The following is a 17,209-nucleotide window of genomic DNA, read 5'->3' as shown; positions in this document are numbered from 1 at the left end:
ATTTTAATCCCAAATATATTTTCTTTGCCATATCTTGAAATAGTCCTGCAAAGCTGACTTGTGGGGAAAATCTGTTCTGAAGAGAATCCCCTTCCTTCTCCCTCCTTTTTCCTGTTCCAGGAGAGAATCACATCTAATTAGATACACTTACAATCTATTCTCTCTGATGCTTGCTACCTGGAGACTTCCTCCGCATAATGAGAACCTTGGTCTCCACAACCCCTTATCTTAACCCAGACAACCCCTTCTAATGGTTCTATCAGCATAATGGAAATCCTGGTTTCCACAACCCCTTATCTTAATCCAGACATTCCTATCTATTGATTCTAAGTCTTTGGACAATAATTTAACTCTTTCAACCAACTGCCAATTCGAAAAACTTTGAATCTACCTATAACCTGGAAGCCCCTCCTTCTAGTTGTCCAGTCTTTCTGGATTGAACCAATATACCCCTTATATGTGTTGATTGATGGCTTATGTTCTCCCTAAAATGTCTAAAATCAAGCTATATCCTGACCACCTTGGACACATATTCTCACAATCTTCTGAGGGCTGTGTCATGGGCCATCAGTCACTGATTTTTGGATCAGAATAAATCCCTTTAAATATTTTACAGAGTGTGACTCTTTTCATCGACATTACAATTACCAACAACTTAAGTCATTTTTGCCCGATCTTACAGTTGAGATAGTGGAGACTTAGGTTACGTAACTTGCCTAAGGTCACATAAGTAGTAAGAGGTGGAGCTAGGACTCAAATCCATCTCTGATTCCAATCTGGAGCTCTTTCCACTGGACCATGAGGCCTCTTTCCAATAAGATGTAAAGATAAATGGGCCAAATAATAGAAGGCCTTAGCAATGTAACAGCAAGATGTGTCATAGGGTCTAACAAAGAATTTTAAGCAGGAGGACAACATGATGACTCACCCTCACGCCAGTGAGAAGAAGGGTGAGCCTAGAGCTGGGGAAAGCACATGAAGCCACTGTTGCATCAACCCTGGCTGACACCAGCTGTCCTTGAATTCAGCGTGACAGTGGTGTGGGCTTAAAGAGAGAGGAGAACATGGATTTGAGCAAATTTTAGGAGTTGAAATTAGCAAGACTGGATATAAAGAGTAGAAAAGGGTGAGGCGTGGTGGCTTACACCTGTAATTCCAGCGCTTTGGGGGCCTGATACAGGCAGATAGCTTGAGGCCAGGAGTTCAAGAGCAGCCTGGGCAACAAAGTGAGATCCTGTCTCAACAACAACAACAAAATGAACTCAGTGGGATGTGGTGGCTCATGTCTAGTTTCAGCTACTGGAGAGGCTGAGGTGAGAGGAACACTTGAGGCCAGGAGTTTAAGACCACAGAGCCTTGATTGTGCCAGGGTATTCCAGCCAGGGTGACAAAGTTTTTGAGACCCCCTCCAACTCAAAAAAATAAAAGTATATGTACGACACTTGCAGGGAATAAAAAAAGAATAAAAAAAATGTGAGCTTAGTAAGTCACTTAATATTTTCGGAGCCTCAATAATCTTTACCTTTAAAATGGAAGATTAATGTTTTCTTAATATTTTAAGACTTTTTGTAAAGCCAACTGATACCAAAATGTGATAAATATTGCACATTTTTACATATTGAATAATAAATAAAATGTAGCAAATAGAAATTAGCAATAAACTTAAAAGTGTATTGTACCATGACCAAGACTGGGTTCATTTCAATGTAAATATGACTCAATGTTAAGAAATTTATTAATATATTCCTTCATAATTGTAGGTCAAAGGAATAGAAATGTTTAAATTGATGATAAGAAAATGTTTGATAAAATTTAATAGTCTGTTGTCATTTTAGATCAAAGAGATCTTTAGTAAGTGGCTATATATGCTGAAAGTTAGGTTCATGCTTAATGGTTGTAAATCATAAATAAAAAATCCTAAGCCCTTCAACCATCTGAATGGACTCCTCCTCTTGGCCAAGTGCACTCCAAGTTAACCTGAAAACCTAGTTCAGGCCATGATGGGAAGGAGGGGGTTGGACATGCCTCATACTCTCCTCTCTTTTGGAATTCAGGAAAAGCCAGCCAGCATTAACATCAATGCACATCTTAAATCTGATAAGAAGCATTTACAATTGTTAAATCAAGTTTAGCTTAAAGCTGCCTCCTTACCTATTTTAAGTTCATCCTGAAGGTTTTTCTGTACATCATGAATTATAACAAGTAGACGTGTAAACAAACTGTTGCCTATAATTGTGCCAATCACTGAGTTTTCCAATATCTGATTTCCTTCAATGTACCCTTCATATTGCCCACAAATTGGTGTGATTGGATCTAGAGTCTTGGTTAGATTCAGGTTCTATTTTTTGGCAAGATGACTTCCTAGATGGTATTGTGTCTGTGTCCTTCCAACCAAGAGGCATATAATGTTGGGTTGCTTCTTTCTGTCATATTGGTAGTTGGTGTAGATCCATTAACTCAGCAGATATTGGAAATGATGATATCCTAACCCTATCATTTCATCTTCATTTATTAGCTGGCATGTTTCTATAAGGGGAAATTCCTTTTTCAACTATTTGATTTCCCAATGATATAGGAAAAGCATGATAAGTGTTTGACTCTGTCTCTTAATTTGCCAGCTCTTATAATAATGGGTTGGCAGTCTACAATGGCCACCAATTGAGTTTATTTTTTGGTATTGTGAATTCATGAATTTAAGTTTATTTTATTGCTCACAGGACTGTGGTTTTTGTGACAATCACAGAGGAGCAAGCCTGGCTTGTCTGAGACAATCATATCAATTCATTCTCACTTGACAATGTCTGGCATGAGCATGTGACTGGTCTTAGCCATAGGCATTTTGATAGGGACAGTGGCAGAGAAATTCTAGGCAGAAAAGGTCAGGTCCCTAGTGAAGCCTCATCTCAAGCAGAAAAACCTGAGACCACAGCCCAAAGTGAGAACTTACATCCCTGTTTTCTTGCTCTAATGTTGCTTTTTCCAAAGCACCCACAGCCCCACACTGCCCTCACATCCCCTGCCTATAAAAACCCCAGCCTCAGTTGGCAGAGAGAGGAGAAGCAGCTGAACGTCAGGGACTACAGCTGAACATCAGAGAGAAGTGGGCTGATTTCAGAAGGACAGCTTGATGGCATAACTTTGGAAAAGAATCTGGCTGGAGACTGCCAGACTTCAGGGGAAGATTACCTACCCACCTCATTCCCAAAGCTCCCCCTCTTTGCTGACAGTCACTTTTCTTCTTCTTTTTTTTGAGACGGAGTTTTGCTCTTGTTACCCAGGAGGCTGGAGTGCAATGGCGCGATCTCGGCTCACCGCAACTCTGCCTCCTGGGTTCAGGCAATTCTCCTGCCTCAGCCACCTGAGTAGCTGGGATTGCAGGCACGCGCCACCATGCCTAGCTAATTTTTTGTATTTTTAGTAGAGACGAGGTTTCACCATGTTGACCAGGATGGTCTCGATCTCTTGACCTTGTGATCCACCTGTCTTGGCCTCCCAAAGTGCTGGGATTACAGGCTTGAGCCACCACGCCTGGCTGACAGTCACTTTTATTGGCAATAAAATCCATGCATTTACCATCCTTCAATTCATTCATGTGACTTCATTTCTCCTGGATGATGGACAAGTTCTCGGAAGCCATGAGTGTGGACACAAAAAAGCTGTCACACTTGCCCTTGCTAGCAGATGGTAGCCACCTCACATGAAAAGGTAGAGGGCCAACTGAGCTGTTAACACTTAAGTTGTCTGTGTATGGCAGGCAAAGCTAAAAGGGCACTGTAGCACTCCCTCTGGGATTTCAGGGGTTGTGGGCACCCCCCTAGATGCTACCACAGGGCCCACACAGAGTTCACTCCTGCCAGCACTCAAAAGCAATCACCCTGGATCTGTACCTTCTCACCTTCATACTCCCACCCATGAGGAGTGGAGCATAGCAGGTCCAAGTGAATGGAGTTCACCCCTGCTGGCACTGAAGCAGACAGCTAGTTCCAGCGCCTGTGTACTCCACTTCCCGCCTCATTTGCTTATGTGCTCTGTCCCTTGAGGAACTGAGAGCTGTGGGCTGAGCAAACAAGACAGCCCCTTTGCAAGTCCCATGGAGGGGTCAGGGAAATATCCTGCTTCAATTTCATACAAGGAAGTCCACTAGGAGGCTTCTGAAAACACATGCCTATCCACCCACCCACCCAGCTGCCCTCTCCTTCCCTTCCTGCTTTTTTTACATTGTCACATGAGGCCTTGTTTGGAGAGGTGCTGCTGAAGCTTGGAACATCCCAATGGATACATGTGACACATATGTACAATTGTGAACATTAATACTGCAGATTGAGACTTTTTGACAGGGAAAGCTATCTAGGATGTGTTGCTGATGTAAATCCAAGTCATAAAAACTATATATATAAAATTGACCACAAATGTGTCTATTTACACTAAGTCTTGCTTGGAAATACTTAAATATTAAGTGGTCATTTCTCAGAGTTGATATATTGACTAATTTATTTCTCTCTAGTATTTTTATATAGTTTAAGGTTTAAATTTTTATGTGATTAGTAATTTTTTTAAAAGTATGATTCCTATTTATCTCATGTTTCTCATTATGAGTTTTTTCCAAATATATAAGGTCTCATAACTGGCATTACATTATTTTCTCCATGGCATGATCATCAGCAGGAAATATTTCAATTCTAGAATAACATTTACTGATAAATATTTTTGGAAACATTTAAGCATTTCCTAATCTGAACATTTTTGTGTTTTTTTTCTTTGTCTAGTTTATTTTTATATTTAATAATGCTTTCTAGCCCAGTGGAACACAGTCATCTTGTTGGAGAAGACACTTTCAGAAAAACATTTTCTACTCACTAGAAAAATGAAATTTGTTCATTTTTCACTTAGTGGTAAAAATGATAAGCAGTCTCCCTTTAGCCTACATTTAAGAAATATCCATTTCTTTGGTCCATTTAATTCTCCTAAGATACTGCATATTGTTAAAACCAAAAGGATATTTTCAAAAAATTTCTAGGCTTCCAGAGTAAAATTGCAAAAGGGTCTTTTTTTCTTTTGTTAATGACCCTTTGAATGGCTGGTTCTGCACATGGAGTCAAGGCCAGGCTATCACAGTGGACAAGGAAATGGGATCAGTGCCACATACCCTGCATTATGAAAGCTGTTCTGACAAATTCAACATAGGCTATAGGCTTACTCTCTGGACCTCATAAAGTGAGAAATGCCAGAAAGAAACGTGCAGAGCTGAGACTGGAGATAAATCCAGAAAGGCAGCTCCTCAAGGGCATTGATAATTATTAAACAGAGAGCATATATGTTCTGGAGGATGATATGAGGGGGACAGGTTGGATGTAGGGAAACAAATAGACATGGTTGGAGCAATGGTTCTGAGACGCAGAGGAGAGGAGAAAACAGGGATTAGGCAAAAACATTGTGTAGTCTCTTTGGTCATTTCTGTCTTGTTCTCTCTTAGCATTATTGGAATCTTCAGAAGGGTTAAACTGGAAACAAGAGTTTTTCTGTCCACCCTTGGGTCAGAGCTCTAAGGGAGGAACAGCTGGCTCCTGGTAGCCAGCATAGACGTGGTAAAACTAAGCCAAGACATCTGCAGATTTGTGTTTTGGTTGGACAGATCCACCTATTCACTTGATGACTGACAGTAGGAATCACTTTCCCATACATGTAGATAGAGATGTCACCCTGACCCCAGTATAAAAACAGTAGGTCATCAATCCCAGGGCCATATTGCAGCCTTGATATCCTCTCTCTGTTCTCCTCATGGGGTCTTCAATGGGGTGGTGTTCCTCACACCCTCACCTTGGAGAGTTCTTATAACTCCTGGAATGGGCCTGGTCATTTGCAGCCTTCCTACCAAACTGGCTCTTCACCTGAATTTCACTTTCATGAACAGAGTGTTCTAAAGTCTAGTTAGAGGTCAGATTAGGCCTTCTTAAGTTTTCTCTGGAACAGCAGGAACTCAAACCTGATCTTGCCACTCTAGTCTGAGCCAACGTGGGTCTGGAATTATTGTACCAAATCTGCAACCTGGAAGGAAGATTGGGGCTCTTTCCCCACCAAGCTGTTCAAAATCCAGGATCTCAGGTCACTTTTGGCTCAAGAACGCCATCCCTGCTGTGAAATCACAAGGCATGGGTCAGAGAGAAAGTTTAAGAGCCCCACCTAGAAGAAACAGTATTGAGTCTGTATTATTTAGAACCAGTGTCCATTTAATCCTCTCTCCTGAGATTCCTATCTGGTGTGCTAGTTCCTAGGTAGGGTTTGGGGCCTCAGACACAAGTCACTAGAGAAACCTTGGAAACCAGTGTATCGTCTCATTTTGCAAGACCTGGTATAATGTTTCTAAAGTTCAACAGTGTAGTCTGAATTGATGGTCTCATATATATGATAGTAGAATAAGAAACAACATAAACGATTTGACTTTTTTTGTTTTTTGTTTTTTTTTAAGATGGGGTTTCACCATGTTGGTCAGGCTAGTCTTGAACTCCCGACCTCAGGTGATCCACCTGCCTTGGCCTCCAAAGTGCTTGGATTACAGGCATGAGCCAACATGCCCAGCCACGATTTGACTTTTTTTGTACTTTGATATAATTACCCATGTGATTTTGGGTAATTTTCCAAAATCCAAAATCAGGGTTTGAGGTAAACTCAGCTTCAGGGTTTCCAAAATTAAAATTGAGAGAGAGGTCTATAGAAAATTTCTGGCCCTATCCCCTGGAGCTATGCAGCCTGGATATGGCCTGTGGACCGAAACCCTGTCCCAGCATCACCACCTGAATTGCTATTGATTCTATTCCCAGGGGACTTCTCAAGCAAATTTATAGGAGGAGAAATGAAGACTAAGACAGATAAATTGGTAGGCAATTATCAGTCCATGGTTTACAACAGGGCTGCCAAGTAGGCAGGACCTACACTATTGAGAAACTGGGAAGATGCAATGCAATGCTCCAGGCCCTGTGCCTGTGCCTCATGCTCTCTTGTATTCAAGTCTCACCTCAACCCACTTCTATTTCTGATCTCTTTCCACAAGATTGACAGGACTTTTTTTTTTTTTTTTTTTTTTGGACTTCTCTTTGATTAGGATTTAGCTTTTCCTTGTCTCACTCGGGGTTTCAACGTCCTAGAATCCTTTTCCAGCCTACCTCTGTATCTCAAGGTTTTCCATAGCAATCTGTCTCTCCTGATCACCTGTGACCCAGAACTGCCACCTACTTCATTCATGGGAATGTTCAGGCCCTCATTTAACCAGTCTTCCTGGTTCCCTGTTCCTTTCCTTCCCCACTAGGACCATTTGAACCAGCTCACAATCAGATACATCTCCTACATCTTCCTAAAAGCTGAGAGGATTCTCTACCCCAAAGAGACAATCCCTTTTTTTTTTTTTTTCTTATTTAAGCACATGGTATTTATTAGGCATTAATGGCACACAAATATAAGGCACGAGTACTTAATTCTCACCCTCCCCCCTTAGCAACATACAGAGACGTAATTGCATAGGGACACTCACTTACAAACACACTCACACTCTCACGTACTTAAACACACTCAGCCTCACATCTTACCCTGTTCTCTTTATTAGAGTCTGTTTCAAAAAAAGAAAAAAAGTAAAGAAAGAACGTCTTAATCAAAAAAAAGCAAAGCACATTCAAAGGAGGAAAAAAAAACACAAACTTGGTTTTGAGTATCAATAAAATTAAAAGCTCTTGGCCAGCTTGTATGCTGGGTTTCATTTCATGTTGTTACTTAATTAGAATTCCTATTTATAAATAAATAGTACCAGTAAAATATTACATCTGAAGAACCCTACCATAACACTTTACTTACACACTTTTTGTTTTAATACAGTTTTGTGTTGGCACTGGTGTGGGCTTTAGAATGTAAATTAATGGTAAGACATGTATATGGGAAGTGATTTGATATGCAGAACCATGGCAACAAGAACTCCTGTTACGGAGAAAAGGAACTAACATTTACTGAGTGCTGTGTACTAGGTACCAGGTGCCATTAATCATAGTGATAATGACACTATTGAAGCATGCATATTACGTTTAGGCATTATGCTAAGCCCTTACATATGACCTATTTTAAACCTCACAGTAACTCCGTAAGATAAACACTGTTACTATCCTCAATTTATAAAAGAGGAACTAAAGAGGCTGAGTAATTTGTTCAAGATGAACTGAGTATCAAGCCCAGGTCTCTCTGAATCCAGCATCTTTTTACAGCATATTTTAAAAATGGATGAAGCTTTCTACGGATTTGAAACTTTAAAGTTTTAGAAAATAAAGAGCTGAGTTACATGGCATAACTTAGACCTGATAAAGTTAGATAATGATGAGATAAATGAGTTTTGACTGAGATTATTCATATGATCTCAACTTACTACATTTAGGCTTTGAATGCGGATTTCAGTGGAACTCAAGTGACCATTTCACGAAAATATATGAATTGCATTCTTTCATTTCATCTGTGCTTGTTGCTACAATATCAGAAGGCTTACATGGTTAATTCTATCTTAATATATGACTAGTCTTAATCATACACAGAAAATTTCTATTTAAATCTAGTAGGTAAAACACATATATGACCTCTTATTTAAAAAATTAAGGCCAGGCTGAGCATGGTGGCTCACGCCTGTAATCCCAGCACTTTGGGAGGCTGAGGCAGGCAGATTGTTTGAGGCCAGGAGTTCAAGACCAGCTTGGCCAACACAGCGAAACCCTGTCTCTATTAAAATACAAAAATTAGCCGGGTATGGTGGCACACACCTGTAATCCCAGCTACTTGAGAGGCTGAGGCAGGAGAATCGCTTGAATCTCAGAGGTAGTGGTTGCAATGAGCCGAGATTATGCCACTGCACTCCAGCCTGGGTGACAGAGCAAGAATCCATCTCAAAAAGAAAAAAAATAAGTCTGAGCATAGTGGCTCATGACTGTTATCCCAGCACTTTGGGATGATCCATTGAACTGAACAACAGAGAGATCCCCATCTCTAGAACCTTGGAGTATTCTTGTAATTTCTGGAATGGGCCTGTTCATAGCTGGGTGTGGTGGCACACATCTATAGTCCTAGCTACTGGGGAGGTGGAGGTGGACGAATCACTTGAGCCCAGGAGTTCAAGGCTGCAGGGAGCTATGATCCTTCCACTGCACTCCATTGGGTTATTCAGTTTTGCTATTGTTGTTGTTGTTTTTGTTGTCGCCTACCCAGCACATTTGGTCCCAGTACCCCATTTGACTTTTTCCATCTGCTTGGCCAGCATGTGGATGTGATGGCTGGACCTAAATTAGTTTCTTGGATCACAAGATGGAAACCATATGTTGAAGGTAATAGAGCAACAATTGAGAAAGAGCCTGTCTCTGACTATAGAGTTGCCATACAATACTTTTGCCTTCTATAAGTCACTGTTCATATGTTCTCTGCACACTGTAACTGAACCTATCCGAACTGATACCAGTGGGGATACTACCTACTTTATGAGGCAATAATCAAGAAAGCCTTGAACGCTATGCTACAAAATTTAGATATTTTTGGTATGTATCATGGGAGCTAATAATGTCAACTATAATGTTATAAAAATTATTTGACAATACATCCATAAAAGCAATTGAATGGAGGAGGTTAAGTCTTTTCAACAAATGGTGCTGGAGCAATTTAATACCCATAGACAAAAAACAAACAATACAAATCAAAAACAAAAGAACTCAACTCAAATCTCATACATTATACAAAATAACCGAAAAAGAACTTAATTGTAAAACATAAAACTACGAAATGTTAAAAACAAAATAAAACCAACGTAAAACATAAAACTACAAAATGTTAAAAACAACAGGAAGAAAATCTTCAAGATCTAGGAGTAGGCAAAAAGTCCTTAGACTTTACACCAAACGCATAATCCATGAAAGAAAAAAATTGATACATTGTGTCTCCTCAAAATTAGATACTTTTGCCTTGCAAAAGCCTATGGGAAGAGGATGAAAAGATAAACTACAGATTAGGAGAAAATAGTTATAAACAACATAGTCAACAAGGGAGTGGTTTCCAGAAAATATAAAGAATTTTCAAAACTTAAAATTCAAAAAACTCCAAACAATCCAATAAGAAAATGGATGAAGGCCATGAAAGACATTTTACTAAAGAGGTCACATGGTTGGCAAGTAAGCATATGAACAAATGTTCAACATCTCTTGCCATTAGGAAAATCCGACTTAGGACCAGGATGAGCTATTACTGCACACCCATCAGAATGACTAAAATAAAAAAAACAGCAACAACACCAGGTGCTGAGAAGGATGTGGAGAAACCAGATCACTCCCACATTGCTGGTGGGGATGTAAAATGATACAGTCATTTTGAAAACAGTTTGGTAATTTCTTATAAGGCTAAATATGTAATTAAGATATGACCCAGCAATTATACTCTTGAGCAAATGAAATGAAAATCTGTATGTGAATGTTCATAGCATCTTCTATAATAGTTGAAAACTGGAAACAGCCCAGATGTGTTTCAAGATATGAGTGATTAAACACACTCTGGTACACGCATTCCTTGGACTATTAGGAATTAAAAGGAACAGACTGTTAACGTAGGCTGTAGCTTGGATGAATCTTCCTGGAATTATGGTGAGTGAAAAAAGGCCAATCTTTGAAGATTACATCCTGTATGATCCCATTTATGTAACATTTTAAAAGTGACAGACTTTTAGAAATGGAGATTAGTGGTTGCCAGGGTTAAGGAAGAGGGAGGGGAGAGGTGGTAGTGTTATAAATGGGCAGCAGGAAGGACCCTCATGGTGATGAAATATTCTGTATGTTAACTGTGGTGATGGATTCATGAACCTATATATGTGATAACATTTTATAGAACTAAATACACAAATATTTACATGCTAAACTGGGGAATATAAAGAAGGTAGGTGGCTTGTATCACTGTCAATATCCTGACTGTGATATTATACTATAGATTTGCAAAATGAGGGAAACTGGTAGAAAGTATTCTCTGGATTATTTCTTACAACCGCATGTGAATCTACAGTTATCTCAATAAAAATTTCTATAAAAATGCTCTGTTAAATAATCTATACATCTTTAATTTTTTATCTAAAATTCTATTTTGTACCCTTTACCTGATTCCTTACACACAATTACAAGATAAACTTATTTTGTGGGTTGCTTCTGAAAGGGGAAAGAAAACAGTAAGATGAATAAATGTGCTACCAACCTTATAAGAAACAATAAAAAGACCCTTCTTGATTCTGGTGTTTTTTCACCCGAGTCAGTTATATTAAGAGTCACCTTCTCTGCCAGGCTTATGCCTATAATCACAGCACTCTGGGAGGCCAAGGCAAGAGATTGCTTGAACTCAGGAGTTCAAGGCCAGCCAACGCAACATAGCAAGACGCTGTCTTTACTAAAAACAACAAAAAATTAGCCCAGTGGGATGGGATTCGCCTACAGTCCCAGCTACTCAGGAGGCTGAAATAGGAAGATCGCTTGAGCCCAGGAGGTAGAGGCTGCAGTGAGTCATGACTGTGTCATAGCACACAGAGCGAGACCCTAACTCAAAAACAAAAATTATCTTCTATAATTAAAAGAGTACGATTGTGGGCCGGGCGTGGTGGCTTAAGCCTGTAATCCCAGCACTTTGGGAGGCTGAGGCGGGTGGATCACGAGGTCAAGAGATCGAGAACATCCTGGTCAACATGGTGAAACCCCGTCTCTACTAAAGATACAAAAAATTTAGCTGGGCATGGTGGCACGTGCCTGTAATCCCAGCTACTCAGGAGGCTGAGGCAAGAGAATTGCTTGAACCCAGGAGGCGGAGGTTGCGGTGAGCCAAGATTGCGCTGCCATTGCACTCCAGCCTGGGTAACAAGAGCGAAACTCCATCTCAAAAAAAAAAAAAAAAAAGAAATACGATTGTGAAGAAGACACTTGCCTCAGATGTGGTCAGGCAGCGTTTTCTTGGTAACAAAGTGGTTAGAACTTTTTTTCTTAGAATTCATATTGTGCATAGCATCATACGATGGAAAGGACATTTCTCTTGAAGTCTATCTGTACTATCTTTCTACAGCTGCAAAATTGTTCTCTCCACCGCACTCGTAATAATGATGATTACTATTATTAATACTAATAGCTCCAACAACATTTGCAGCATAATGGCTCCAGTGATTATACTGAGAGGCTTGATGGAATTATTTTCCTGAGCTCATCTTAAAATTTCTTCTTGCTCAATATGATCTTGTCATTTCTATTCACTTGTCCCTTATAATCCCCTACCTATTATTTCCTTATAATTAGAAGCTCATGGGGGTGAAGCTTTTTCATTTTGGTTTCCTCTTCACTGCTTGGAGAACTGTGGGCACTCAGTAAATGCTGTTTCACTTTTGATGTTGACATCTTCAAATGGGGACTGGTGGCTTCACAAGTTAGGACAGTCATTGCATCAACCAGGATTAATTTGATAATATGCTTCAAGCTCATTTATAATATTGGCTCTTCCCCAAACACCTTGATTTTTTGAGATTAGTGCTAATAACCCAGACTTGTTCATTCCTTTGAGACTTTGAAAGTACAACCCAAAATGCTCAGCCATGTTTTGTGACTCTATTTGCAGTAATATATAAGTTTAAAAATATTTAAGGTCATGATAAATTTGCCATTTACCAAGTAAACATTGATAAATATTGATATTACTCTTTTCAGGTTTATTGCTATATAGCATCTGAATCAGCAAATTTACACACTCTTAATCAGGGGAATAAAGTGCACAAAAAATTATCTGAGCAGCAATTGCACCATCTACTGCTTTGATGTTTTTGAAAAAGGAAGTTAATGCCTGAGATACACAGAAGAACCCATGCAACTTGCAGGCAATGTATCTGAACTACAGTAAAGTAACAGGATAAAGAAACTAGCTGTTGCTCCCTGAAAGGACCATTTTCTCTATTGGACCTGTCAGAACAGTGAACTCAATGATGGTGTTTAGTAAGTGTTCACTGAAATGGACTCACAGACCAAAAGTACACACAAACCTGCTTTTGAAAGCTATTCTCTGAGGATGACAATGAGAAATGAGAAAACAAGTCTACTGCAAATAGAATTTCTGTGGACCAGTGTCTTCTTTGCTGAATATCACCTTCATAGAAAATGTGATACACTCTGACTTGAGATATCTACTCCCTTATCTGCAGGAAGCACCCCTCCCTTCAGAGAAGGAAACCTCAGACCACTTGCATGAGAGCTAGCTCCCATAGAGGCAGTGAGAGCTGGATCTGAACCACAGGAGTATTCACTCTTACAACGTGTGGCTTCATATTTGAACTGGGGAGATTACAGGTGTAGGTTTCTGTTCTGCTATGGAGTAAACTTCTCTGCCTGAAATTGCAGACTCAAACTTGGTACAATTTCTTCAGACCAACTAAACAATATGCCTAAGCTTGGACAAAGTCTGGGGGAAACAACAAAAATTTTTTCATGGGTTCTTACCTGAAAAGAAAAGGAACCTAATGATAGTAGTGACATGTGAGGTAAAGGTAGACAAGGTTACTATAATATAGCAGCTGTGGCTTGAAACTGGGCGGTGGAGGCTGCAGAACAAGGCTCCTGACCATTGCTGCTCTCTAGATTAACTTAGATATTAGGCAATGCCATTTCTCATCTCTATCTAGAATGATAGGCCTCTTCATCCACAATGGTCTCTTTGCCTTGAATTCTTCCTACCAGATTTCTGTTTCAGTGGTATCTCCACTCAAGATTGTTAAAACCAGAAGCAATGGGCAGAAAACACTTTATTCCCAGCAAAACTTCACTATCTCCTCTGTTGGTCAAAATGGTTTCAAATGCAGTCTGTTCTTCATTAAAATCAGGTTGCGCACAGCTCACACCTGTAATCCCCTCACTTTGGGAGGCCGAGGCAGGTGGATCACCTGAGGTCAGGAGTTTGAGACCAGCCTGGCCTATGTGGCAAAACCCTGTCTCTACTAAAAATACAAAAATTAGCAGGGCTTGGTGCCACATGCCTGTAGTCCCAGCTATTCAGGAGGCTGAGGCAAGAGAATGGCTTGCACTAGGGAGGTAGAGATTGCAGTGAGCCAAGATCACGCCACTGTATTCCAGCCTGAGCAACAGAACAAGACTCTGTCTCAAAAAAAAAAAAAAAAAAAAAAAAAATTAGAAAATATTGAACTTGATTTTCTTTCTTCTTCACTGAATTTAAATGCACTCAGTATCTAAACATTCCCAGAAATCTGTATTGAAGCCATATATGCTCTATGCCCAAATCTCTGTACTACAAACTTCTAAGAGATACATAGAATGTCTAGCATTACAGCTATAATAAAGACTCAATTTAATTAACAAATAGATTTTTTTATTGTCCAAATGTCCAAAAATAATTTAAATCCATAGTCTAATGGAAAAACACTGGGAAAAATTTCTCTCTCTCTTTTTATTCGTCACCAGCTGTCTGCTGACCTTAGATAAGTCACCAAACCATCCTGGCTTCCAGCTTCCTCATCTGTAATATAAAGGGACTGGTCTAAGTAACTCCCAAAGTCTCTCCCTGCTCTAAAAATTCCCACTTCTACAGAGGACCAAGAGAAAGTAATTTCTTCCCTAATTATTCTATAAAGTTTCCAATTATCAATCCCATTCTTCTGGTTGTTTTGTATTCAAGCCTGGATTGCTATAATTATTTAAGGGTAATTATCACATTTAAATATAAGTGTTTAAAGTATAAGGGACCATGGCTGTAGAAACCTTAGCATTAGGCCATGTGAGACTTCATTAAATTAAAAAAAAAAAAAAGCAACAAAGACAACCCTTTTGTTTCATCAACTGTCAAGTTATCTGAGCTTGCACTGGCCTTGACATGCTTTTAATAAGCTGTGTGACTCACCCGGAAGACAGAGCAATAGATTCTGCTAGTGTTTTAGACTGTTTGTTTGTAAAAACACCCAGGGGAAGATAGGATAAACAGTTGGTCAGCATCTTGGAGAGAGATTGAAATGAAATTGCTACTACAAAGGCAGAAAAACACAATGTCCTCAAGTTTCTTATGTAGAAATAATGATAAATAAATGCTATCTTATCTATGGAGTAATTGGCAATAATGTCTCATGAAAAAAAAATATTTATGCTATTCCAGCAAAGAAAAAGTGATAATAGAGGGTCTTGACAAATAAAGAAGGATGTTTACACCAGTTTAAAAAAGGTGATCTGGCCAGGCGCGGTGGCTCAAGCCTGTAATTTCAGCACTTTGGGAGATGGGTGGATCACAAGGTCAAGAGATCGAGACCATCCTGGTCAACATGGTGAAACCCCGTCTCTACTAAAAATACAAAAAACTAGCTGGGCGTGGTGGCGCGTGCCTGTAATCCCAGCTACTTAGGAGGCTGAGGCAGGAGAATTGCCTGAGCCCATGAGGCGGAGGTTGCAGTGAGCCGAGATCGCGCCATTGCACTCCAGCCTGGGTAACAAGAGCGAAACTCCGTCTCAAAAAAAAAGTGATCTTTCTTTGTTTCTTTTTTTCTTTTAACTTCTGACCTGCTGTATTATAACAGTGATAGGAAGCACTTTGAGAGGTTTTACAATACTAACTCTGCAACTTGCAGTTATCAGTAACTTTGCCTCCTGTCCTTTATTTAGGCAAAAGAAAATAAAAACAAATGTGCACTGCAGTTTATCTTAGAATGGAGTATTGTGAGAGGAAAAACGGCCTAAAAAAGTCATAGATATACTTGACTAGAGGAAGTAGGAATATAGTTTAAAACCAAGACTATGATAGCTCAAACTGTTATGATCACTCAGTATTTTCTGCTTTTTAAAATGTAGTTGATACCTGCATTATGATAATGTAGGTAATTGCTGAATATGAAATGGTAAGGCAATTGTACAGATTTCAGGTGTTGTAAACTGAGATGGTTAGCCAGTTTGAACAATATTATTTGTGTATATCAGTATGTCTCATTTGGGGATGAGTTTGTCTCTCGGGAGACATTTGGAAATTCCTAGAGACATTTTTGGTTGCAACAACTTTGGAAGATCTACTGGCATCCAGTGAGTAGAGGTCAGGGGTGCTGCTAATCATCTTTCAATACACAGGAAAGACCCCAACAACAGTTACCATGTCCGATGTGTCAATGGTGCTGAAGTTGAGAAACCCTGATGAGCATTATAAGGATAAGATTTAAAACCATTTGTTGTGGTCCAATGACTTCTGTAGTATGCTTTTTTAAGAAAGGAACAACTCTATTTCTAGAGAGTTGGAAGGTTGACCAGATAGATAAGATCTCTCATATGCCAAGGCTGGTGTCAGGAAACTCCCTGGCTGAGACAGGGCTGCTAGGCCATGATTTGGGGTACCTGATCCAATGTGCATAGCCAGAGGCCACCAAACTGCACCTGAGTTGGGGAATACTTGGATTATGTCACCAATCTTGGCTAAAGTATAAGAAACCTCTGTAGTCACTAATTCAACCAGAAGGAAGAATCCAGGCTTTTTCTCATATCCACACACAGAAAAGTGTGGCTCTTCTCAAGTTAGCCAAGGTACAGACCAGAAAATAAGTACTAGTTGCAATGATGAAACAGTCTGCACACAAGCAACTCAATCAGCCAGAGCAGAGAGGCGGAAACATAGGTGTGTGTGTGTTAGCATAAGTGTGAGAGTGTGTGCCTGTGCCCCTGATGAGGCTTGCTGGTGAGATCAGTTTTCTGAGGATCACAGATTTAGCCCAAGGACATTGTGAGGGATCAGCCTTTAATTTCTGTAGACTTCAGGTGACATTCCATCTATTAGGCTATGTTTCACAGGTATGTTTGCAACTGGGAATGTGAGAAATATGTTCTTGGTATTTTATGTGGCTCATCTGACTTTGCCACATCAAATCAAAATGTCCTTCTTCTCAGAGGTACGGCAGGTGGGTTCTCCAGATTTCAGAGGAAGTGCTAGAGAGTGATAACCTCATCAAAGATATTCCTGTCTTTTGTGTCCCACGGTCTGTGATACACAGGCCCTTAGGTATTATGAGGCCTTTAAGTCTTCTGTGGGGAGTGTGGTAGGGGATAATGCATAGAAACTTTATGTGTTTAATTCAGTAGTACTTGTTGTTAAACCTCATTCAATATATTCACAGTACAATATAAAACTTAAGGTGATATCTGAATCAAATTGTCTATTTAACGAA

At 39.7% G+C, this 17,209-nt stretch overlaps 1 protein-coding gene across 2 annotated transcripts in view; it reads left to right on the top strand.

Moving 5' to 3' along the window:
- Positions 1 to 17,209, top strand: part of CYSLTR2 (cysteinyl leukotriene receptor 2) — a 134,694-nt gene that overhangs the window by 7,710 nt on the left and 109,775 nt on the right. The window contains exon 4 of one of the 2 annotated variants that reach the window (XR_012514380.1): positions 12,726 to 15,260. The exons of the other annotated variant lie outside the window; for it this stretch is intronic. The gene's annotated coding sequence lies outside the window, so the exon portion shown is untranslated. Of the gene's footprint in view, positions 1 to 12,725; positions 15,261 to 17,209 lie in introns of those variants that run through there. 2 annotated transcript variants of the gene reach the window in all.

The sequence above is a fragment of the Saimiri boliviensis genome, chromosome 16 (genome assembly GCF_048565385.1).
Source record: "Saimiri boliviensis isolate mSaiBol1 chromosome 16, mSaiBol1.pri, whole genome shotgun sequence".
NCBI classification, from domain to species: Eukaryota; Metazoa; Chordata; class Mammalia; order Primates; family Cebidae; genus Saimiri; species Saimiri boliviensis.
The sequence above is the reverse complement of the archived record's forward strand: the minus strand, read 5'-3'. Positions and strand labels throughout refer to the sequence as shown.